Raw genomic sequence first — 27088 nt, 5'->3', positions numbered from 1 at the left:
GATTAACTCATATGTGAAAACAGAAGTTGCCAGATCACAGTAATCTATCCTCTACAAAATATGGATGCCAGTATATTGTACTCGGTATCACATACCCAAACCTCCACGCTTCCTGTCGTCATTTAACTGCAGTGGCATTATTAGGTGTATTCTTCAGCAGCATAGTGACAGATGTGGTCTGGCACCAGGGCTAGGGAAGAACTGCAAAATTTTGGGTAACCTCTCCCAGGGTCATGAGTTATTCCTGTCAATTGCTCGAAGATGTGCATTTTTGGAATTCATTAATAGCAATGCACTAACATTTTTGTCACTTTCACAATTTCCCCCCTGTACACTTACCACAAATGCTCCCAATTAATGATATTATTTGTTACATGTATTTAATAGAAATAAAATAATTAGTTAGATAAATCATTACCATATTGGAGTAGGATCCCATCAAAATGTCTAAGTCTTATAGCTTTAAAATATGTTGTGTGCCATCAAGTCACAATTGACTTACAATGGCCCTAACAGTGTTTCAGAGAATGTGAGATATTTAAAGAGTAGTTTTAAAATGCCTCCCCCACATGGCGGTTCCATGGCTGAATAGAGATTTGAACTATAGCATCCTGAATTCTAATTAATTATTCTATGCACTACACCATACTGGTTCTTCTTGCCCTTAAAAGTGCTCACTTCTATTTTGCACCTTCTGTGCAAATTGGATGAAGCACATTGCTGCCTCCTTTCCCAATAAATGATGTTCTAATACTCAAGAAGTCAAAAAAAGTATGTGAATTATGCATTTTATAACATTACATGGCATTTTATATCAGTTAATTTTCAATCTGCATGTGTTTTCCGAATACCAGTTTAGTACAATACAGAAGACCGTAGATTGTCATAATTGTTTAAAAGCCTTTAATCTTGTTTTTAATCAGTTGCCAGCTCCTCACCTAATAATATCCATACCATTGATGCATAAAGCTGCAACTGTATGCCCACTTTCCTGGAAATAGGCTAGGAAAGGTGAACAGTAAAACCTGTTCAGTCTGATGCCAACTACAGATAGGGGGAAATGGATAGTTTTGATTGAAGCACAATGCACATTCTGAGGAAATATTGTGAGGAGCACAAATTCCTCACTAAATTTCAAGATCAAGAAAATTTAAGGTTACTAATACAAATTTTTGAATGAAAATTAAAAAATTACTTTTTAAAACTATGCAGTGTTTAGCTCTATAATATCCAGTGGTTATATACAAGGCAAAGGAAGGGGTTGCAAGTATCTGAAATTCATAAGGACTCAGTAATGGGTGTGCAAAAGTATTTCTAGAAAGACAACCACAGCAAACACTAGCACTTACAAAAGCCTCAAATGGATCACCTTCCCATGCACACAAGCTACTTCCCCAAAGTATGAAAAACACTTGTGCAATCATCCTCACCCACCTAACTTTGCAACAGAATTTGTATTGGATAAACCACTACGGCTTCACATCTAATTACTGTACTTATGAAGCAGCTTGTATATTTTCTATAAATGTCAGTTATGCACAATTTTGAAAGATGAAATCTATGCCAGTGGCATTGCACTCCTATAAGAATTAAAACAGATGTGGAGATGTGAAAAATACAGACTTTATACACAATTCCCTGTAAAGTTAATCCACTCTTACACATGTGTCATGGAGTCACCCAATTTTACAGCAAATCAAAAGAACCTAAACCTGAATTAAATAGATTTTTAAAAAAGCAATGTAACCTTCTATTATTCTAAATATGGTCAGGATTAAAAGTGTTAGTATCAGACCTCTAAGAATATAGTTGCGTTGACCGTGATCTAAGAGCAATCTGAGTTAACTATGTGTCTTCAGCTTTGTTAATGTGACTCCTGCAACCTTTAGAGTTTAGACCAATTCTCCCATTACCTTTCAAATTTATTTATTTTGTGAGTTCATATGTGTTTTAGGTATTAAAACATATTCTGTCCTTCCCACAATTCCTTCCTCTGTGTCGTTTGTTTAAAGAAAAATCTTTCTCTATATATTTTGTGTGTATGAATCCAACTGCGTATTCCTCTGGACTTTGCCTGGGAATTTATCTTCTTCAAAAAGCACACATAATATGAACATGCTGTATATTTAATTCGTATTGTGAATCACAACCACATGCACTATTATTTTTTTATTTCTTATTACATTCATATTTTTATGAGCAGAACTGCATTTAATTTCCAGTGCATTATATTTTCTTATTATTTCAACACAGACAAATATATAATATATAATATAATCATGTGCCGTGAAGTCAATACTTATAGTGACCCTTTTCAGGGTTTTCCGGATAGAAAATAATCAAACGTAGTTTCCTGTTCCCTTCTGGGATGCTCTGGAAGCCTAGGGCAACATAGGCTGGCTCTACCCACAGGAAGCACAGATCTCCTGGAAATATTCATGACTAGATACAAATGTAACAGTTTTTGCAGACTGTACAAGCAGTTATGATTTATGACCCTGTTACAGACTTGTGAATAAAAGGTTATACTGTACTGTATGTTCCTATTACCTCTGCTTGCATATAGCTGGATGATATGTGGATTTCTGCACACTACTATAAACCCTAAGAGAAACCATAAAACCTAACAGACATCCCACCTATATCTCTGGTAGAATTCCTTATTACCCACTTAAAAGCATTGTGGTGGATTAGAAGCAGTGAAGCAAATTGGGACATAAGATCCCAAGAAAAGTCACCAGAGATTGAGATGAGCTTGGCTGTGACTGCTATTTTGGGATTTAAAGAACTGCTGGAAAGAATAAAGTTCTGTGGCACCTTAAAGGATTTTCTTTAAAGCATAAGCTTTCCTGGGCTTCAGGTAATTTCAAATGAGAAAATGACCACATTTTCATTTAGTTTGTGTCATGACTAATACTTCTAGTATGAATTAAATCAACAAAATGCATTGTTGAAGTCAACAACAAATACTTTGGAGGCAGATAGGTTGTCCATGGGGACTTAGCGTAGTTCTAAACCAGCACTCTGTTCTACAATACTTTTTTAATCCAATGCATCAGCAGTAAATACATCTGAGACAGAGGCATTAAGAGGGAAATTAGAAATAAGATGACAAAAATATTGTCAAATTATAATTTCATACATGCTAGTATGTATATTCTTATACATCTCAAGATACATACTGTAGTATCAGTCACACTATGTACAACTGATAGCTAGTGTGTTTCACACAGACACAATGTACCCTCTAATTTTCAGCCTCAATGGGCGGGGCTCTGCCTCTCTCGGATGTGACTTCACCCCTGTGCGCACACATGACTCTGCCCCACTGCCTGCCCACAGGGCTCCATCGCGACCAGAATCCAAGGAACAAAACCACAATTGCTGCACGGAGGGAACTGTGTGGAGGGAAATGGAGTCATGTGCGCCTGCCCGTATACTTGGCTTAGAGAGAACCTTGTACAGACTCAAAAGACCTGGGTTCAAATCCACAATTGGCCATGAAAGTCATTGGACCATCTTGGACCAGTCATACTTTCTCAACCTGATTTACCTCATAGAACTCTTGTTATGATAATATAAGAGAGCCATGTTAGAGGAAAGGTGGAATATACTGTAAATATAATGAATGGAATACAAATATGTGTTTGTTCATTTGTTCACACGTGACATAATTATATTATATATTTTTAAAATATAATATAAATAAAAAATAAAACTATATGTCAGCCTTGAAATATTATAGGCCTACAAGTGTTGAGAGGTATATGTGTAAATTTCAGTTTTCAACATCTTTAATCTGTCTAGCAAACATGTTTTTTGTGCTAAAACTCCTATGACTGTCTTGTGAAACACTGTGCTGTTCTCTGTAGATAGCATTCTTCCTGCTACTCCATTCCACCTTTCTGAATACATTTTATATATGGTTCATATGTGGATTTATATGTAGAAGTTAATGTTAGATCTTATGATAGTTGGTTTTTTTTCTTGTCTGTTAAAAATGCACAAAAGGCATAATTTATCACATGAGGTGAAATACAGTATCTGAGAAGTCTGGCTGGTAGCCCCTTTCTGATCACTTTTTAATAAAAAATTGCAGTGACAAATAAACATCTACATGCAAAGAGTTCTTTCTGTGCATGACAGCATCACGAAGCAAGCCTAAATTTAGTGCCCAAAACAGAATAATACCTAAATTTACTCTCAACATGATATGTTTACACTTTATGAATAGCACTGAATCAAAAGGAGTCACAAATCTAATATTCTATCAGCATAATGTGCAAGGATAATTTATAGTCCAAGAACAATTCCTTCCGCAAGGATTTCTTACAAATACTTCCCTTTTCAGGACCATGTAGCACACTGATGTCATTGGTGAAGGTTTTCTTAGAATGTATGTGCAGTTAGGGGTAAAGCTTCATGAACTAAATTTCACCTTGCTGCTCAACTATTTAAATGAACAGGAGTGCAAAACAAAAGAAAACAAAAGAAAAAGAGCAAAACTAACTCTGCTCAACCTCAAACTTATCAATACTGTATGTCTCTTCCTGTCAGCACAGTTAATCAATCAGTACCATCCAAATGTCAATGAGAAAAGCAGGAAAGAGGTACATCACAAGTGGTGCCTAAACAGTAGCAATACTAGATGGCTCATGCAATTGGTACGCAGAGTTAGGGTAAGGAGAATGCTGTGATATTACTGTATGAAGTCTTTCCCCCACAGCTTTGTCAAGATTGCTTTTTGCTGAGATCATGAATAATGTGTTGCCACCACTTCATTCATCACACGCCTAGTGTTCTGAAAAAATGAATTGGTTAGAACATTATACTCTTGGATTATTTTTCAGAAAATATAGGCTTTCTTAACTACAGGGCTGATCTTACCATTAGGCATTCCTATAGTGTTACTATATTTTACTGTCAGGGATAGAGAGAGGTACTTGTGGGATTTTCTGCCTCAAATGCCAAAATAATTTGGTTGGCCTTGTGGATTAGATACCTTGACTTCAGTGAGTTAAGGGCGCGCTTGGATGGCAATATGTCTTGGGCCATTCCTACATAACCAAATTCTTCCACAACACTGAAGCTCTCAAGACAAAGCACGGCTATACAACATTACCTTCCCTAGCAGTGGCCACAGATGAATCTCTCTCAATAATACTCAACCCCACACACATTTCCTACAAGAACAATTCAAACATCAGTTTTATTAATCTCTGTCTAACAAGATCTAAAAAAGTATAATCGGCAACTCTTTTTCTTCTCTACAGATTTATTTCCCCATTTCCACAGGGTTCAGTTTGTGCTTTTTGTTATGAGGCCCAATACTCTGGGAAAAGTCACTGAGAAACTACTGAGACGTGCACTATTTTGCTGAGACATTATCACTATCATTCTCTCAATTGTGGATTGGGCATTCTTTTTCAACTCAGGCACTGATATAAGAACAGTAAAAGCATACAAAAGTCTTGAAGCCTCAGATCTAGTGCTAGGATCCTATCAAATTTCACCTCATGTGGAGGAACATACATGGTAGAAACTTTCATTTATTTCTACTCCATTTTGCATATATATTGGGTGAAAAGAATGAAATAAAGTTTCCTCTTAGGACTTTTCACTTGCAATCTATTTCCCGTAGAGCAGAAATATATGTATTATCTAGTATTGTTTTCATTATTTGTTTATTACATTTTTATCCCACCTTACCACTAAAAGACAGCACTCAAGGCAGCTTACAATTTTTTAAAAAAGAGTAAAATCAAATGTTAGTTTAAAAAACCCAGGTAAAACAGCCCCATCATAAAAATGTGGCCAATGATTAGAGATAAAAGCACTTTAGCTTACTACATTTGCTAAATCAGATTTCAAAAATATTGGAAGCCCTGGAAAGGATTCCCATAAGTCAGAATCAACCTGACAGCATGAGATATTATTATAAGCCTTGAACACAAAGCAAGGTAATTTGCAAATTAGGTGATTTAGCAGAAATTCCTGCTGTGTGCTCACATATTTTCATTAGATCAAGAATTCTCTCTTCTAATCACAAGCTATCTGTTATTTATGCTTCCATCCTGTTTCTATGGCCAAAATCCTGTTGGCACAATTACACCAGCATAAACTAGATTGGGATGCAGAAAAATACTTATTAAGTGGTGGTCATCTGGTGGCAAATTTTGACTATTAAAAGCTTCCCCCTCCCCCACTGTCCCAGCGCTCCCAAAGGCTTCCCAGGAAAAAGGGAACCCTAGGAACCCTTGAATACATTTTGACTGAAACAGAGGAGGAGCAGGAAACTTTAAATTAGCTTAAATTAATTATTAATTATTTATGGCCTCCCAATCTGCCCTGTATGTGGATACAGCAAAATGAAGGAGATACAACTGGAAATAGTGCTCAGGACATGGGATATATACACTTGCCCCAGCTTGCATATTTAAAAATTTTATGGAGCCTGCATATATTTCATGCACACATTCAGAATAGCAAAAATAGTGCTTTGCCCTTCAATGTTTTCAAGTTTTCTTGGGGCTTTCCAAAGTATCATTGTTCAACCAGAAATACCACTTATTAACCTGGGCTCTAATCCTATAAGTCGGGCCATATTCTTAATGCCATATTCTTCATGCCAGAAGATATTAAATCAAAATGTATTCAATGATCTCTTCTGCACACCCAGAAATGCCCACAACACTGCTCTCCCTACATTTTATCTTGTCTATTTATTTAAAAAATATATGCCCTAGTACTTTGCAATTCAAGGTATTTTATGTCAGTTAATAGTAGTTGACATTTTCTGACCTGGGACCCTTGTTTAGTACCCACTTTTTAATTATTATTATTTTTAGTATATGTGTGCTTGGAGTGCTGCTTTTGCTACCCACTTTATGTCAAAATGCAACATAGTAGTGATTCATGACCTATGGGCTGTACACCTCAAAACATCTAGAAATTGTTTCTCTCAATTTAAAAATTGTGCTACAAGTCTGGTGCGACAGAAAGCCAATCTTTATAAATCACAGAATCAGCTCAGGTTATCATCCTCTTGGAGAAAGATGTGAGAGAAAGATGTGAATATGTGCTACTGTCCAGTCAGTTCTTCTTGGCAGTAGCTCCTAAGAAAAATAAGAGTTAAATGCTCAAGTACACTCTGATTTTTACAATCAAGTTTATCAGATCAAAATGTCAGGACACAGACTACACAGTCTTCTGTAAGGAAAAGATTCACCTTGACAATTTTTGTCCAGTCGTGTTCGACTCTAGGGGGCAGTGCTCATCCCAGTTTCCAAGCCACAGAGCCAGCGTTTGTCCGAAGACAATCTTCCGTGGTCACATGGCCAGTGTGACTTAGACACGGAACGCTGTTACCTTCCTACCGAGGTGGTCCCTATTTATCTACTCTCATTTGCATGCTTTCGAACCGCTAAGTTGGCAGGAGCTGGGACAAGTGACGGGTGCTCACTCTGTCACGTGGATTCGATCTTACAGCTGAAGATCTACAGACCTTACAGCATAGAGGCTTCTGCGGTTTAACCCACAGCGCCAACACGTCCCTACAGTCTTCTGTAGGCATGTAATATTCAGCAAAGTGGGGCCCTTCTGGCACAGGATTATTTTTTTAAAAAAAACAAGGACAATTTTTTACAATAAGAGATACCATTGAATTTATGGGATATCTAGGTTTAACAAAGAACAAATTATTTCAGATATGAAATCAGAACAAACAGCATTTTCACACATGGACACTTGGAAAGTATGTATGAATAGCATCATGGTTGAGGTGTTTGTTGATGCCTTGTTATTGCTACATCATTAAACTTCAGAAGTAACTACTTTTCAGAACATCTTTAATGGCCACAGGAGATTTCTCCAACACACCTCCTGTTAAATCTCCTCAGGGTATCATAGTAACAATGAAATCACTATCTCTAAGGGGACCCTGGCAAATGTCTGTAAGTATCTTAAGTTGCTACTGATAGGCACCTAAACCTTCAGGAAAATGTATTTGAGACATTATACTGTATTCCAACTGCTGCTCCATCCTCACTGAATTTTGAAAGGCATGCCTCTTCTTCTCACTCTTAAGAGGACAACTGGATGAGGAAAAAAGGCTTTAGAATGTTTTTTAAAATATATGTTAGACTGTAGTTTATGTAATTTCAGTGGATTACACAGTGTACAATAATAAATGGTAAAGATACTGTAAGATATTTTGAGCATGGTGTTCACGTTTGGGTTTCATAAGGACAGTATTATCCGCTATACCAGGGATCTCCAAACCACGGCTGGCGGGTCACATCTGGCCTGCCTTGCCTTTTTATCCGGCCCAGCATGCATCCATGTAGGTGGGCAGGCATACACGTATGTTCCTTTGCCCCTCGAAAATGTGGGAAATTATGATGTGGACCTCACGGTGAAAAGTTTGGAGACCGTACTGTATTAGTTTCCTGATAGTAACAAGCAATTATTTCACTATATATGCAAACATTGCACCCTTTTATTAGAAGCAGGCGTCTTTTAATTTCGTTGCTGCTGTCACCATCTGCAGTGATCATGCAGCCCAGGAAGGTAAACTCTGTCACTGCCTCCATATCTTCCCCTTCTATTTTCCAGGAGGTGATGGGGCCCCTGGCCATGATCTTAGTTTTTTTATGTGGAGCTTCAGACCATTTTTTGCACTCTCCTCTTTCACTCTCATCAAGAGGTTCTTTAATTCCTCCTCACTTTCTGCCATCAGAGTGGTATCATCACTGGTTCTTAACCTTGGGTTACTCAGGAGTTTTGGACTGCAACTCCCAGAAGCCTTCACCACCAACTGTGCTGGCTGGGGTTTCTGGGAGTTGCAGTTCAAAAACATCCGAGTAACAAAGGTTAAGAACCACTGATCTACATCTCTAAAGTTGTTGATATTTCTTCTGGCAATCCTAATTCCAGTTTGGGATTCATCCAGTCCAGCCTTTCGCATGATGTATTCTGCATAGAAGTTAAATAAACAGGGGGACAACATACAGCCTTGTCATACTCCTTTTCCAATTTTGAACCAATCAGTTGTTTCATATCCAGTTCTAGCTGTTGCTTCCTGTCCCACGTATAGATTTCTCAGGAGACAGATAAGGTATTCAGGTACTCCCATTTCTTTAAGAACTTGCCATAGTTTGTTGTGGCCCACACAGTCAAAGGCTTTTGTGTAGTCAATGAAGCAAAAGTAGATGTTTCTCTGGAATCCTCTGGCTTTCTCCATAATCCAGTGCATGTTAGCAATTTGGTCTCTAGTTCCTCTGCCCCTTCGAAATCCAGCTTGTACTTCTGGGAATCCTCGGTCCACGTATTGCTGAAGCCTACCTTGTAAGATTTTGAGCATAACCTTGCTAGCGTGTGAAATGAGTGCAATTGTACGGTAGTTGGAACATTGTTTGGCACTGCCCTTCTTTGGGATTGGAATAGAACTTAGATATGAGTAAAGAAAGCATAACATTGGGCCATTAACATACAAAGTTGGGGGCTTTCTTTTGTGTACAAGGATGACTTCTAATGTCAATTCCGTGTTAGGTTCAAATACTGTATTTCCTCTTTTTTGTGCCATGCTCATGTGGACATCTGTGACTCATTGAAAATATATAAATTGAACTGATTTTTCATGGCCAGATATATACCTTTTATTTATCATAGCTCTTAGAAAATGATCTAGCAACATAATAACTCTTTCTACTAACCTAGTAATACAGGTGACTGACTGGTGCAATGAATTTCAAAAATACAAAAGGTGTCAAAGTGCTACATAATAACCATCAGGTATTGAGAATGACAGTGCTTTTTCAAAAACAAAACAAAACAAAACAAAAAAACCCAGCTGAGTCCCTAGTAGACAATAAAAGGAAAATATTTTGACACTAAGTATTGCATAAAGCCAATCCCAAAGAGTGTTTTACAGTACTGTATTCTCATAAAACTCACTATTTCATATTTTATTTTCTATAAATTTGAGAGAAGGATACGACAGTTTGAAATTAGGATATGCTCCTGCGTACACTCCAATAATAATTCCTTCAAAGGAAACCTCAGACTGTAATCACATATATATTTACTTCGGAGTGAAGTGACACAGTAGGATACATGACATTTTAAGCCACTGACATATGTAAATTTATCCTGTGAATATAATGGGATTTACTCCTGAATAGTGGATTGCAGCTAAAACTGTGCTCACGACCTGGGGTTCAAATCCCAGGTAGCCGGCTCAAGGTTGACTCAGCCTTCCATCCTTCCGAGGTCGGTAAAATGAGTACCCAGCTTGCTGGGGGGGGCAATGTGTAGCCTGTATAATTAAAATTGTAAACCGCCCGGAGAGTGCTTGTAGCGCTATGGGGTGGTATATAAGTCCAAAAAAAAAAAAAAAAAAAAAATAGAGTGATGGACTAGGACTCAGGAGGTCTGAGTATGAATTCCTGCTCAGCCAGCGAAGCTCACTTACCTTGAAAACCCTGTTAGTCCCAACCTGATGGCACACAGTACAACAACTCCCAAATAGACATGTATAAAATTGCAGTACATCTCATACATATGCTACTAGACAAAATAAAAATAGTTTGCTAACTTTTCAGAAGCAGGCTGGGACTCTATCAGCTACATGAGAAACAAATATTCAACAGATGAAATGTTTTCACATCACAGCATCTTCATGTGAGAAAGCCTTCACTTTCTGAATTGGTGCAAGTTACACTGCTGTTCAACATACGGAAACTTAGAAAAAAATGGTAATTATGCATTCTTGAACTATGAATCTTGTTGCAGTTGCCTAAATTCTGGGTTCTGTGTTGACCTTTACTATTTATTTATTTATTTGATTTATATCCCGCCCATCTGGTCTGGATGACCACTCTAACAACAAACCTTTAGTCCTATACTCTCTTTGAAAGTTTGCAAATTTGAAAAGTAAAATAAAACTGCTTAAGAACTGCTCCAGTGAATTACCAAATTATTCCTTTTCAGCTGATTATTAGGCGCACCAGAATTTTCATAGCAGTAAGCAGTACCAATGTTAAATGTTAACACTGACTGTACTACAAGATGAGATGTTAATTAAAATGTCAAATTAATGTTAACTAAATGTTAATTCAGCTATAATTTGCACTGTAGACCTGTAAAAACTTGAAAATGGCTCGGTTTTTTGCCACTGAACAGACAAACCCAGTTTCCCCTAAATGACTAAAAGATAGTATTCACATATAAAGTTCTTCCCTCCAAGTCTGTCAGAGACTGATAGCCATTTAAGACAACCTCATACCTTTTAAAATAAGGATTATATTTAAGGATATAAGGCTGTTTCCAATAACATTTCCAAATGCATATATTTAATCCCAAACCCAATCAGACATCTGTCAGCAGAGATTTTTTACATAAAAAAGCAAACATCTCCTCCTCAAAAAAAGCAGCAGCAGCACCAGTGCTAGCTGCTGTTAATCCCACTTTCTGAAGCTCAGGAAAAGAAAATGGAAGAAGTCGTCTCAGTTCCCTGTAAGAGTATCATTAGACAGATTGCCAGTACTTTTAGTCTACTAGAAGAAAGTGACTCTCATTAAGAAAGCAGTCACTTGTTTTCTATTATTTCCACACCTCTGTGAAGCAAGGTCATAACAGACAACAGATCAGACATTCCCACCCACCCCTTTTTTTTTGCTCTATCATGTCCAACAACCCTGCAACATCTCTATAAATTACTGGAGCCACACCGAGCCCCACTTAAAACAGACTCAGTGAAATCAACAAAGACCTGCGTTAATAATCAGTAACCTAAGCCTCCACTGATTGGAATGGGTTTCCTCTAAGTATATATAAGGGGTTGGAGCCAACATTTCAGAAAACAGAGTGCAGTCCAACTCTATTGAAAGGAAAGGGAGTTTTGCCACTGATGAAAACTAGTGCCCCCCATGACATACTGAACTATAAACTTCCCATTCCTGTGGACCCCCCCCCCGCAGCCCAGATAACGAAAACTTTCCCCAGGTGTTACTGAATAATCTTTGCCTCCACTTCGATCCATGTCACTTGTTCCCATTTATTTCCACGGAGTGGGGCTGCCCTGGTCTCCCCATCCCACCCCACCCCCAAAATCCAACTTCTCTCCGTATTACCCCCTGACACTCACTTGGACCCTCTGAGATCTGTGAGTAATGAGACAGCAGAAGAGGATGTTTATGGGGTTGTTGTTGCAGGAGCCTCCTCAGGCGCGCCTCTGCCTCTCCCCTCACCCCCCACCTTTTGGAGAGGTGATCCCGGGGACCGTAATAAAAACGACAGCACGACCCAAATGTGGGCTCTGTGTGTGTGTGTGTGTGTGTGTGTGAGTGAGTGAGTGAGAGTGAGAGTGTGTGTGTCTGTGTCTGTGTGTGCGTGTGCGCGCGCGTGTGAGGGGGAGGGGTGAGAGGACGGGATGGGGGACGCGGTGAAGGGCACAATTCGCCTCAGACTGTACCTTGTCCGGGTGCTGTAGCCCGGCAACCCGGGCTGGCAGGCGGGCAGGCAATCAAGCAAGGCAGGCGAGATTTCTTGTGGAAACGCCGCTCGCCCCTCTCTCGCTCGCTCGCTCTCTTTCTGAGCTGCAGCAGCTTCGCTACTACCGCGAGGAGCGCAGGATCAGTGCCGTCGCTATAGAAACTGGCGGCTGTGCCACCGCCAGCGATGATGTCGAGGAGGGGCCTCCACATTCATTGAGGAATATTCGCCCTCCCGCGGCTCTGCCTCAGCCAATCCTCAGCCCGAGCGAGGGAGAAAAGGCGGGTGGTGCTGCCTCACCTAACGGTAGCTTTCATCCGAGTCCTCCCCTCCTGCCTCTTAAGGGCTTTGAGGACCTGGATAATTCATTTTTCAACCCTCCTTCCTCGAGGTCTCTGAAAGCAACCGTCCTGAAAGGAGGGGGCCCTCGTCCCACCTTCAGATGCTGCCCCATGGCAAGGGAGGATGGGACTTGTTGCCCAACCAGACAGAAGCCCTTGTTTTTTTTCTGGCAAGTTTAAATAGAAGGTCACACCCCAGTAATGCAGACGGAAATGATTAGGGGCATCCTCCTATGGACCAAACGGCCTCCTGTAATGCAGCACTGTTGGTTACCTCAGTATGCGTTTGTACCTGTCTTTATTGTTTTTAACACTTGTGTGCGCAGGTCATTACAATAACCCTGCATAATAAGCAAGGATATATGCTGTTGTTCTTATATGCTGTCAAGTCATCTCCGACTTATGATGATCCTGTGAATGAGTGAGCTCTAACATGTCCTCTTCTCAGCCACTCCACTCAATTCTTGTCAACTCAAGACTTAGTTTAGGGAGTCAATCCATCTCATATGTGGTATTTTTCTGCTGCCTTCCCCCTTTGCCAGCATTATTGTCTTTTCCAGAGGATCTTGCCTTCTCAAGATGTTCCCAAAGTAGGACAGCCTCAGTTTCAACATTTTTGCCTCCAGTGATGCAACAATAAACTGTAAACTGCCTCCAGAGATGGTTCACACTTGATTTGATCTAGGACCTCCTTGTTTGTCTTCCTGGCAACCCAGGGTCTCTGCAAAGCTCTCATCCAGCACCATACTTCAAATAAATCATTTGCCCCCTGTCAGCTTTCTTTCCTGTCCAGTTTTCACACCCATACATGGTGATCAGAAATACAAGAGGATGGATGATCTTGGCCTTTGTCTCCAGTGACACATCCTTAGACTTGATTATCTTTTCTTATTTATTAATTGCTGCCCTTCCTAGTCTCAGTCTTCTGATTTTTTGGCTGCAATCTCCATTTGGATTGATGATTTAACCAAGGTTTACATAATCTCTATTTCAGTTTCTTTATTCTCAATATTAAATTTTTGTAGGTCTTCTGTAGTCTTAATTGTTGTCTTCTTAACATTCAAGTGCAGTCCTGCTTTGCCACTTTCTTCTTTCACTTTAATCAGAAGTCATTTCAGGTACAGTATTGATGTTTCTTTCACCAACTTTCACTCCTCCTTCATCTGAATCTAGTCTTACTTTCTGTATGACATGTTCTGCACATCAATTGAACAGATTAAGGGATAAATGCTCCCTTGTCTGACATCTTTGCCTATAGGAAACTATTTTGTCTCTCTATATTCTGTCCAAACAGAAGCTTCTTCTCCACAATGCAAGTTATGTATTTATTTTTATTTACTTATTTATTTATTTATTGGATTTTTACCCTGCCCCTCTAGACCATGTCTACTCGGAACAATCAAGCTCTGTGGCACATGCATTTCTTTTGGAATAACCCATAGTTTCTCATCTACACAGCTGAAAGCTTTGTTATCGTCTATAAGGCATAGACTGATTTTCTTCTGAATTTTTTGTGTGCTCTCCAGTAGCCAGCAGATATTTGCAATATGATCTCGAGTGTCTCTTCCTTTCCAGAATCCAGCTTGAACATCTGGCATCTCTTGCTCCATATAAGGTAAAAGCCTTTGTTGCAACATGTTAGGCATCACTTTACTTGCATGGGAAATAAAAGGAATAATCTTACAGTTACTGCGTTCCTTGGCATCACCTTTTTTAAGCAACTAGAATGAATAAAATGTTTCTAGTCTATTTTGTTTTCTATATTTTTTGCATATTCTTCTTTGGGATTTTGACAGATTCAGTCTCTATGGCTTGGCTTGAAACAGTTCTCTTGCCATTCCATCTATACACTATGATTTATTTCTTCCTAGTACTCTCAGAGCAGCTTTCCTTTCACTTGCTGGAACTAGAGGCTCTTTGTTACATGATTCCTTTTCAAAGGAGTCTGTCATTCTTTTGTCCCTTATGTATAGGTCTTCAATATATCTTCTCTTTATTTTCTCCTGGCCAGATAGCATGCTTCCTTGTTGGTTATTCAGCATTCCTAAATTAAGCTTGAATTTCCTTTTGATTTCTTGGATCTTATGGAAGAGATCTTAGGTATTTCCATTTTTGTTGTTCTTTGTTTCTTTGCACAGGTTGTTCTCTTTGTCTCTATGTGACAGTTGCTGAAAAACTGAGCTCAGGGTTATGATCCTACTTCTCTCACTTTTTACTTTTGCTTGCCACCTGTCCTTTGCAATTATATGTTTCTTCCATCATCCATCTAGCTTATTATCTTTTTTAAAACTACAGGCATTTTCTTTTTCCCCTGATAATCTCTCTGGTTTCACTCCATAGTTTTTCTGGGTCACAGTCAATTGAGTTTAGTAGTGTACAACTGGTTTTTTATGTGGACTTTAAATTAATCAGGAAATCTGTTCAGAATGTATTTTGGAACTATGATTCTTTTAGGGTTTTTTTTCTCCAGCTGAACTCTAATGTTGAATACCACAATCTGCTTCTGGTCTTGTTTTGAGTGTAAGAATACAGCTTCTCCATCGCCTGCTTCCAATTACATTGTTTATTTCATTTCTATTTTGTCCAAAGTAGGACAGCTTCAGTTTCAACATTTTTGCTTCCAGAGATAATTCAGACTTACTTTGATCTAGAACCCACTTGAGGTATCTGCACAGCTCTCCTCGAGCTACACATTTCAAAAAAATCATTTTTTTCCTGTCAGCTTTCTTTATGTAATATCCAGCTTTCACAAGATACATGATGATCAGAAATACAGCAATATGATTATATTGGCATTGATCTCCAGTGATACATCCTTACACTTGATCTTTTCATGTTCCTTCATTGTTGCCCTTCCTAGTCCCAGGTCTTCTGATTTCTTCACTGAATCTCCATTGGGACTGATGACTGAACCCAAGTATGCAAATTCTCTAAATATTTCAGTTTCTACATTGTTAACATTAAGGTTGTGCAGCTCTTCTGTAGTCATGAGTTTTGCCATCTTCTGTAGTCATGAGTTTTGTTCAACTGTGTGAGCCAGGAGGTGAGTTTGAGTCACCGCTCGCTGGAGCGCCATCCATTCCCACTAACAAGACAGAGAAAGGAGGGGAATATGGACTCCGGATGACTCCAGAGAAAGCCCCAGAGTCCCTCTAGCGGGCAGAAGAGGAGGAATTATCCCAGGGCTTGAGGGGGATAGGAGTAAAGGAAGAGCAGTTAAAAGAGGTGGGAAAAGGAAGTAGAGAGAGGGAGGAGATAGAAGTGAGGGAAGGAGAAGTGATAGAAAGAGGAGACACATTACCTCCATGTTGGGAATGGATCTGCTTGCAAGATACTTGGACTCAGAAATGGAAGAGACTGACGGTGCCTAGGGAAGAGGCAGGAGAAGGGTGATGATTCCTCTCAGACCATCTTATTGGGGAGAAGCAGAAGCTAGGGAGTGGAGGAAGAAGTTAAGAGAAGAAAGAGAAAGAGTAGAACAAGAGAGAAGGGAGAGAGTGAATGGCGAGCATGGGAGACGATGAAGATGGTAGACTGGATAAGGCCTGGGAGGCGCTGGAACCCGGGGGATATCTCAAGTGGGAGGATTTCCTTGGAGACAAGTCTGTGCCCCTGTTGCCTCTACTGACAGGAAGGACGATGAAGGAATGGTCGCCATCAGAGCTGCCAGGACCATGGGATTCTAATTTTGGTAACTCCTTCGTTTTAGAAGATTGGAAGCCCCTTCCCACCACATTGGAGGAAGGAGAAAGAGACTATATGCCAGTTCAAGACAATGGTTTATTTGTCAGTCCAAAAATAAATGTTCCATCATTACCAATGCAAATGGTGTCTGGTGAACTTATTGGGGAAAGGAAAGAATCCTGGGATCGTCACATCGAACCCTCACAAACTGTAGTTCTGTTTTGCCACTTTCTTGTTTCACTTTAGGTCATTGCTGCTTTCTGCCAATAAGAGGGTATCCTCTGCATATCTTACATTATTGCTGGTTCTTCAACCAAAGTTCACTCCTCCTTCATCTAATTCTAGTCTGACTTTCCATATGATATGGTCTGCCTCCAGGCCGAACAGAGAAGGAGACAAAATGCACTCTTGTCTAGCCTACAGGAAACCATTCTGTCTCTCCATATTTTGTCCTAACATTAGCTTCTTGTCCACAGTACAGTTATTACATTAGGGCAACCACACCCATTTCTTTCAGAACAGCTCACAGTTTGTATGTAGATATTTTACTCATTCAGGGAAAATTTTTTCTCACATCTTTATTAGAGTAGCGTCTAATAAATCATTAATTATAATGTAAATGAGGTGCTTCTGCTATAGAGTTTGAAATGAGATACTGCTTTCCCTTGTTGCTTATTTCCTATATACTCTTGCAGGGCACCTTCTCTAATTTATTCTGCTCTCAATTTTATAGGCTTAAGTTTGCCTCCGGAGATGCAGCTCATACCCTTGTTGGTTTCATTTGACTATGCTTCTGTTGGATTAATTATTCAGTAATTATCTCCCTACACTTCTCAAAAACCGTCAGAATTACTGATAATAATATACAACTGACAAATCAGTGATATCTTTGGCATATACATCCTATATGATATCTCCATAATACATTCAGGGATAATTACAATGCATCTCTGAGATTTATATACGCACTTGAACTAAATATCAACGGTTCTTGATACCAGAATCCTTGTGATTACATAGGTAAGATTTACTCTGTTCAGATTAATCCAGGTTAAACCAATTGGTTCCATATTCACACAACTATTAACAACTACTGTTTTCACTTCACCCTGACTATACCAGGATATTATGCTATGTTTTCAGTATATTAAAGGCTGACCATATTCATATCAATAGAGTGTACACTCTGGATACTTGAAGACAGAAATACCTTAACTGTGCATTTTATCAGGATACACCAGATGACAAATTCTTCATCTTTAGTTACTCCATATTACTAAACAAAACAAAAAACCAAACAATCACCCTGTGCTAGAGTACTTATTCAGGGATTTTATTTCCCTCCCCTTCACAAACAACAACAGTTTCTAGCAACAGCTGCTGATGAGTAAGCACAATTAATTATATGAGCAAACAAATGAATTTGTTCACCCTTCTGACATCCGTTCTTTTTCAGCAGGCATATTCTTGTACACATCCATCAGTTAAGAGTTTGAAATTACAGAGTATCTTTTCTAGTAGATTAATTTATGTAGATTTTAATCCCATAATGTGTTTACCCTCCCTTTGCACATGCCATCAAGGTTACAAAAGTGCAGTAAAAAGAGTGGCCATTTCCATCCTATCAGTGCCTATCTGTGGCACATTACAGAACTGGAAGAGGAATGCCTATGATTCCTGGGGAAAAAAAGAACTGGTAAATTCCCACCAGTTTGTCTAGACTGGGATTACTAAACCTTCTGCCAACAACTTCTTGCTTCACATCACGTTTATGGGAAGGCAGGCAGGCAGGGCAGGGCAGGGAAGGCAGGCAGGCACTTTGGAAATTTTTGCAAAAAACAAACCAGAACTTTTAAACCTCACTGGTGGCAGTGAGGGAAACAAAGACTGGAACCTTTGTGAGGGGACAGAAAGTAGGAGCTTCTTAGAGGTGAACATCACAATTACCTACTGGTGTGTGGATGTATTACCACAGTTCCTTAAAAGTTATAACAACAGCATTCATAGAACTATTAAATGTAGACCCGTAGATGTGAATCATCACAATCCTCTGGCTGTCTGGAAAAGGGTCTATGGGACCTCTACTGAAACAAAAAAGAGGTTCCAAGACTCAGAAAGGGAGACTGTGTGAGGGTTTCTAAAATGATGGGGGTATTTGATAAGGGATATGAACAGAATTTCACCACTGAAATATTTATAGTGGGTTGGGTTATCAAAGGAGCAGAGAGCTCTCTCATAGGATCATGCAAATAAGCTCTTGAGCTTGAGTGGCAGGAGTGACAGGGCCAATCACCACAATCACAGAAAACATCTCATAATAAAAACAAAGAAAAGCAGCAAATAGATTAAAACAGAAAAAAAAACTAAGCAACTATAATGCCTGTGCAAACAGAACAGTTTTGACCCTGCACCAAAACAATTCTATTGCTGGTTCCAGGCACACCGCAAGGGGAAGGTTGTTCCAAAGCTGGGTGCTAACAAAGAAGGCCCTCTCATCCTCACTGCAGGATATTTAGAAAAGAACCTCATTGTTAATCTTAAACCATTGGCTGAGTGAGAAAGGTGGAATGATATAGGCAGAAGCACTTCTACAAAAACTTGGGTAGCAACTGATTTAGGCCTTTATAAAAGCACAAATGTCTTCAGTTGGACTCAAAAGCAAACAAACAGCTAGTACTGCATTTTCAGAATTGGTAAAAAATGGTTTCACTGGTTACAATTCTGGCTGCCAAGTCCTTCCCTAGTTTTGGAATTATCTTCTAGAACAGCCTCATACACAACACCTGATAATAATTCAATCAGGAAGTTACCTGGTCATGAACCACTGTAACTGAACTTTCCCTGAGCAGGAGCAATTGCAGTTAGCAAATCAGCCGAACTTAATGGTGCTCCTAAATGATAATCCTAAATACTGGGGCTTCCTGAGCTTCAAGTGGCAATGCTGGATCAAGGAGTATCATTAAATGAGAGACTTGCTTTTTTCATATAGAAGAAGCTTCCAGACCCATCCCTGGATATGAAAACCACCTGTCAAAAAGGCCTACTTTGTCAGAATTCTGTTTCTGTTTATTCACCTGATCCATTACTGACTTGAAAAAATCCTGTTCAATACCTGTATTGCCTCAACAGATAGCAAGGTGAAACTGTGTTGTGTCAGTCGATGGCATATTTCACCAAATCTTCTAAAGATCTTATCTGTTGGTTGCATATCGATAATAAAGAATAAAGATAATAAAGCTCAGAAGACAGGATGGATCCTCGTGAGATCCTACAGTTCAAATGCCAATGAATTTAGCAAAAATGCCCCCATACTACTTTCTGAAATAGATTCTGCAGATACGAGTATGACTGACCATCATACCACTGTGCCTCTCTATTCAAAGTGAGATCAAAAGCTGCTGAAAAATCACAGAATATCAACAGATTTACATCCCAACTGTGTTTCTCACTTCTTACAAAGTCATCTGTCAAGCCAACCAAACTTCTTTTAGTAACAAACCCAGGTGTCAAACTAAATTGGAAGAACTCCATATAATCTGCTTACGGCCACTAGGATGCTGACAGAATCAAGGAGTTATAATAGAAAAAGTAAAATTTCCAGGATTTGTCATAAAATGCATGTGTTCTGAATGAACCCTTGCTCAAATATTCCTGGCTAGTATTTACTTTTATTCATAATTTTTTAAAAATGATGAAGGACAAGCTTCACGTACCCTTGTATATTGATACTACTTGTTAGACTAAACTTTAGTTAAACAAAATCCAATTAGCAACTCCATCAGCAATAACTGAGAATATGACCTTTATCTCCCCGCTCCCGACATTGGTTCCCCTCCCCCCATATTATGGCTTCAAGAAAACAATGTAGTGATCTGCGAAGAAAGTTGCACAATGTTAATCAAGACTTTGATATAGGTTAGATAATAATGTTACGAGACTATCTCTTCCCTGCGAAATGTAGGGAAATTGAAATGATGTCATATCACTTTTTATTATTTATGTCAATTGAACATTGAGTTACGTGGGCCTTTCCCCTCGAGAATGGCATGGAAAACTTTCTAAATATAATACAAGCTGCAGTTTAATATATTATGAACCTAAATTTATCATGGAGCTATCTCTGTCTGGTGCCAAGCCCATGCATCTCTTTTATTATCCCTCTGTCCTTAGCACATCCAGCATCTACAGAGATTTGAAGGTTGTCTGGACTGATGTTGGTTCCTGACAGAGAGATTAAAAATGTGCCTTCTTGTTCTTTGCTCAGATAAAGAGTACTAATTGCTCAGTGGTACAACTGGTCTTGTACATTCATTTTGAGATGCTTTTTTTTTACACTTGCGTTAGTCCTTACATGTCAAACAGGAGCAGAATGTGTAGCTGCGAGCCTGAAACAAAGGGTCTCCAGATATTTACTCATGTGTTAGCTTCATTGTTAGCATTATATTAACCAGAGAATATTTCTAGCATTCTTGTCATCTTTACTTCTTTTCTGTAACTGTTTCTCACTCATGCTTTCCTTGATCAAGCTTAATATTCCTCTTTGTTGCCTAATTTGATTTCTCATGTTCTTTTAATCTTTGCTCTTCTTTTGGAAACAAAACTCAAAAAAAAAAAAACCCTCAAATGCTTGTCTTGTTTTCATTGTGCTTGTAGCGAAACCCCCACATCACACCTGTCCATCATTGGAAGCTCAAGGGGAGGAGCCAATGAGAAGACAGGAGGGGCGGAACAAAAAGGACAGTTAGACAGTTAGGCAGACAGTTAGGGAAGAGAGTTGGAGAAAAGTGGTTTTGGAGATAGGGAATTGAAGAGAGTGAGTTAGGAGATTGAATTGAGAAAGCTATGACAGAGATTGGAAAGTTGGAAGGTTTGAAAGAATAGGAAAGAGTTCAAATGCATAGAGAATAAGTAGATAGTCAAAGAATATTGTAAAAGTAAATAAGAACACCTACAAACCCAAGTGAAAGCAAATGATATTTAATGAATAATTCTAAACATCTGTGATTTTTCCTGTGATTTGCATAATATCTATATTATCAGTAAATCTATTGTATTGGCAGCATGTGTCTTAGATTTCTCTATTTGGTATTGAGGGAATAATGCCTGGTGGCAGCGTGAAATGAGGACAAGCATCCAGAGGGTGGACTTGTGTTTAAGAGAAAATAAACAAAGGACACAGGGTGTACGTCACAGTGCTAAATCCTAATCTTAGTCCGAATCAGAGTAGGCACATTGAATGAATGGGTATGTTAATGTAACTAATGTAACTCCCGTTGATCTTATAAATTTACTCTAATTAGGATTAGAAATAGTCTTTAATAGCCTATAGTCTTTAATAATACCATTTTATTGCCTAAAATGGTAAATAAATAGCCTATAGTCTTTAATAATTCCATTTTATGATTACTAATAATACAATACTGTCAAAGTTTTGATATATTTCTTTCTAGCTTTCTTCTTATTTCAATACTTTAATATTCAGGTAAGATACATATCAGATGCTGTTCAATTTTGTTTCATTCCGTTTCGGGCTTGTGTCATTTTGTTCTGACTTCCTATCTAGTTGTATAGGTCATATCCGTGATCTCGAAATAAGTTTGCTGTCTTCAATACTCTAGAAACTGTTTGGGCTAGAAAAGTATATGCTTCTTACTCATTTTTCCATGTTTATTACTTGGCCAGGGATTGCATGTACAGCTCTTTTATATCATGTTGTAAGCAGCATTAAGGATACAGATAAATTTTAACTTGATAATCAAAGAAGGTTCTGAATCCAAAAATATTTTTATATTATTATTGAAACCTGTGAGATGTTTAAGAAGAATTATTCTAACTTGTAAGATACAGAGGTCATATGAAACAAAATATTGTATGCTTTTCTTAGCTGATGAATAGTAAGAAAATAATTTCATTCAATTCCATTTTTTATTGTGTTAATTGTACTCTTTAACTAATTTGCTTAATTTATTTATTTGCTTATACATAGGACTGCCATTTCAAGAAGCTAGGTGAAAACTTAGGAAATTACTAAGCTTCTTCAGGTCCCTGGGCAGGGAGATAATGCTGGGATAATAGCAATCTTGCATGCACTAAAACTGGGTATCAATGGGAGGTGGCTTTGTGATTGTCCTTTGCCACTAACCTGACTTGCAAATTTCTTTTCCTGCCTTTTGCTGGCATTTGAGACAAGCCCCCCCACCCCCTTTCTGTTTGTTTTTATGCTTCTGTTGTTTTGTTGATGACCCATCTTTCTTCTGCTGACCATCCTCTAAGTATCAAGCATGCAGGGCCTCCTGCATGCTGAAAAACCCTTTCCCCTCTTTTCTTCTGCTGACTGTTGTTAACTACAGTTGGTAACTGTAAATAAATACAGTATACTTTTTCTACTTTAAATGCTTCTAGAGTGATCTTATCATACAAGGTTACAAAACCAGGGAAGATGTTGATGAGACTTGGTTGATCTCTTCATGTTTCTGTGTTGTTGTTGGTTTTTCCCCCCTTTGTTTTGCCTTATACTCTTCTAATTAAAAGCAATAGCCAAATTTCTAGAAACCCCTCTCCCTTTCACCATTAAGAAACCCACCATAGCTACATCTCTGGAGAAATGGTGCTAGAGGAGAAGTTTTTATGTGTATCTGTGATACGTCTTTGAAGCCCAAGCACTGTTGTGTCGTCCCTATGGTAGTAGGGCTCACTGGCTCAACACAAAGTTATTCATATATCTGCAATACACATACAATATTTGCTCCTTTTTCTTTTTTGGTCTGTTAAACTTTTAAACATTACAGATAATCCATCAGTAGAAGATGGAACTCTTTAACTGCATTTTAGTGTTACAGCTGGATTTTCATATTCACTGCTTTCTTTTTGTTTTTGTGATTGTTATTTGGGAGATAAGCACAGCCTTGTTTGCAGATCTGATATGTCAGGCTCTCACTGGGCAAGACAATGATTATGCACATAGAAGCACTGCACCATTAAGAGGAAAATCTGTTTATATATACATATCCGCAAAGGCTTTCATGGCCAGGATCTAATGGTTGTTGTGGGTTTTTTGGGCTCTTTGGCCGTGTTCTGAAGGTTGTTCTTCCTAACGTTTCGCCAGTCTCTGTGGCCAGCATCTTCAGAGGACAGCACTCTGTGCTCTGGTGTAGTTGGCTTGGGAGTGCAGTATTTATGGCTGTGAGATAGTGCTCTACCCAGCCACAAGGACAGGTGATCACTACACACAAAAGACCAGCTAATGACACCCATCAACCACAGTGACAGATAATCCCTTCTCCTTAGCACAACAATACACCCACAACAAGACTCACTAATCACCCATCTACAGAAAAAGACAAAAGCCTATCTCACAGCCATAAATACTGCACTCCCAAGCCAACTACACCAGAGCATAGAGTGTTGTCCTCTGAAGATGCCGGCCACCGAGACTGGCGAAACGTTAGGAAGAACAACCTTCAGAACACGGCCAAAGAGCCCAAAAACCCACAACAACCACTCTGTTTATATACATTTAGCAAATAGGCTTGCTTTTGTTTTGCAATTCATCAACTAGGAGATAATATGGCTTTGTTTGCATGTTTATTGTTTCAGGACCATAGCACCAAAAGATTTGCGTGCCTGGAGGGGAACCATTGTCAGAGAAGAAAATAAGCACTCACCTTAATGTAAAATCTGACCCTTAGATACAAAAGTATGTCTGAATCTTATGCCTGGGACAGAAACATGACAGTTATAATGATGGGAGACCTCTAAAGTAAAGTTTGGACCTTTGTTGTTTGCCTTGCTCCCTCTTCTTGGGTGTCTTCCTTTCTTTCCTTTCATCATAGCCATGTTTTCTTCCACCTCTATTCACTTTCACTCAAGTTTGAAGCATTCTATATGTTTATTGATGCAGGTGGAAAATCCACAGCTTTGTATAATTTGTGTAGCACAAACTCATAATAATACCCACATGCCATTTACACAGGTTGGCTCTTCTCCTAGATGCACAGAGGAAAATCAAACCTCTGGCTCTGCAGGCAGATACCTACATCACTAAGCTGTCTAGCCAGTTGGCAGAAAATTATAAATCCCCCTAAAATAGCAGCCAGCTTTTTTATATTTATTTGCACACATATACAGTCATGCCTACACCTCCCCATACACACATTCATACAATTTTTTTTAAAAAAATATTGGAGCTGTGTTTAAATCCTTAATGATGCAAGTATTTATGACAAAGCTGTCCCTATAAAATCTGCACATTGTGGCCAATGTGGCTAGTATCAAGCATTTATATGAGGAAATAAAACTTTCATTTAACTACCTCATTGACATTGATATGATATGCTTAACTTATCATATCAAAACTGGATTTTGCACTGTGGGTAGATATATGATTACTTAATCGAAGCTGCCAATGTAATACCAAGAAGAAGAATTCACAGAGGGAGCTTACATAGGCTTAAATTTAATTCCAGAGCAGAATGTGAGAGCAATTAGGTACGGTAATTAGATACACATAACTAGTTTCCAGTTGGCTGGATAGCTCAGTGTGTTAGGTATCTGGCTATGGAGGCAGATGGTGGCAATCAATTCCTCAGAAGAGCATTCCAGAAGAGCAAGCCTGTGTGGCCTTGGGAAAGCTGCCCAGTCCCAGAATGTCCCCAGAAGAATGGAATGGTAAACCACTTCTGAATACTCTCTCCTTAGAAAACCCCTCACAAGGGTCGCCATAAGTCAGAATTGACTTGACAGCACACCATTACTATTATTACTATTATTAACCAGTTACTTTATTTAGGTGGCTGTAACTCAGGTGGCTCTAACTCAGTGAGGGATAATTTCACCCCTTTTGAGGAATAACTGTTACAAATTGGGTGTGCAAACCATAGTTATCACGTGATTCAAGCACTGGCATATATCTCCTGCTCTGTTAGTCTATTAAGACCGAATAAACATCAGACACAGCTCATAATTAAAGCTGAAAGCATCTTTGTTTGCTTTCCACCACAACTGCATAGTTCTTTTAAGAGTCATAACTCTAATGGTAATTAAGTACTTTGGGGACCTTGAAATTAAACTGTAACAATTGGGCTGCAGTTTCTGGTCTAGGTTCAGCATTCTCTAACTGTAAACCCTAAAGCACCAATATTCTTACTAACTTCTCAGCTGGCCTTTGGTATCAGCAAAACAATGTCTAAATATTAACTAAAATGTGAACACTCGTGTTGACACTTTAGAGTTGGAGAACTACAGATTCAATCATGCAATTTCATTTTGTAACACCTACACACGTATTATCTAAAAACTATTGTTCACAATCATGTAGCCACCCTCATAATTGCTATGGTATATGGGGGAAGGGAACTGCACATGGTTGCGGTATACTGTATGATAATCTCTTAAGTGCCTTTGAACCTAACCAGAATCTGTTACCATCTACCAGAAGCTTCCGGAATTGCAAGCTCATAATTCACTAAAACTGCAGACCATATTTTCCTGAAATGTACAGGAATTTCTGGAAAACATGAAAAAGCCAGCTCCAGTTTTTAAAACACATACAGTATTAAGTCTATTATGGTAAAAGCATGAAGCTTGCTGTTGCCACCTAGGGTTGGATTAAGGGAACAGAAAGCTTATTATAGAGGATACCCATAATAACTCCCAATATTCTAAAAGTTCTCTGGTACTTTGACATATTAACTGGAACACAATCATGAAACTATACAGCTATAAAACCTTGTGATTTTTTAAAATCTTATTTAGAAAGAAGGATAGAATGCCAGAAGGTATATCTTTACATCAATGAATACAATTTGCTTTCTGCCTTATAGTTAGATGAAGCTTTCTAACTCATACATGAGCCGTGATAAATTATGTGCTCAAGTCTTTTTTCTGTTGTGATTACTTCTCTTTTTCAAAAACAAATGTTAATCTACAAGGACACCCACTCTATTTTCAAAAGCACCTACTCAGGAATCTTGCTTCTCCTTTCACACTGAAACTATACTCATTCATTTGTTATTTTTGCCACTTAATGACGTCAGCCACTAACTTTCATTCTAAAGTTCCTTATTTTCACTACCGCTGTTTAGTCTTTTTGAGTAAGGGATTGGTAAGTATCTCTGCCAGCCTAATCATTAATTTTTTTTAAATAATTTTTTTGTGAACTGTAAGAGGACAGTGTCACCTGCACAGCACCACCAGGGACCCTATGGGCTTGAGCAGTAAAACAGAAAAAAGAAAAGGAAGCAGCCAACCGGTCAGGCAGTCACTGCCTAGCACACTGAGACACCCACTCACCAAAACAACCACCAATAACAGAACAACAAGAACAACAAAAAGAAATTCCAGAAAGACCAATGACATAGTGGAACATTTACAATGTTAGCCCCTCTGGCCCACACCCCCTCACATAAAAAAAACCCAAAATGGTCCCAACCCTCCTAAAATATACACTTTAAACAAAATTAAACGAAGTAAATTAACCAAATAATAATTCTTTTTTTAAAAACAATCGAACAAGGAAAACACCTGTCCACGGTAAAAACAGCAAGAAAATGAAGAGAGAGAAAAAATACAGT

General features: G+C 38.7%; 1 protein-coding gene across 3 annotated transcripts in view; it reads right to left on the bottom strand.

Moving 5' to 3' along the window:
- Nucleotides 1–27088, bottom strand: part of RNF182 (ring finger protein 182) — a 203573-nt gene that overhangs the window by 10305 nt on the left and 166180 nt on the right. Inside the window, exon 1 of one of the 3 annotated variants that reach the window (XM_020798605.3) lies at nt 12473–18070. The exons of 1 other annotated variant lie outside the window; for it this stretch is intronic. The gene's annotated coding sequence lies outside the window, so the exon portion shown is untranslated. Of the gene's footprint in view, nt 1–12145; nt 12339–12472; nt 18071–27088 lie in introns of those variants that run through there. One more of the 3 variants, XM_020798606.3, reaches the window with a different exon arrangement.

This window comes from Pogona vitticeps, chromosome 4 (assembly GCF_051106095.1).
Source record: "Pogona vitticeps strain Pit_001003342236 chromosome 4, PviZW2.1, whole genome shotgun sequence".
Taxonomy (NCBI): domain Eukaryota; kingdom Metazoa; phylum Chordata; class Lepidosauria; order Squamata; family Agamidae; genus Pogona; species Pogona vitticeps.
The sequence above is the reverse complement of the archived record's forward strand: the minus strand, read 5'-3'. Positions and strand labels throughout refer to the sequence as shown.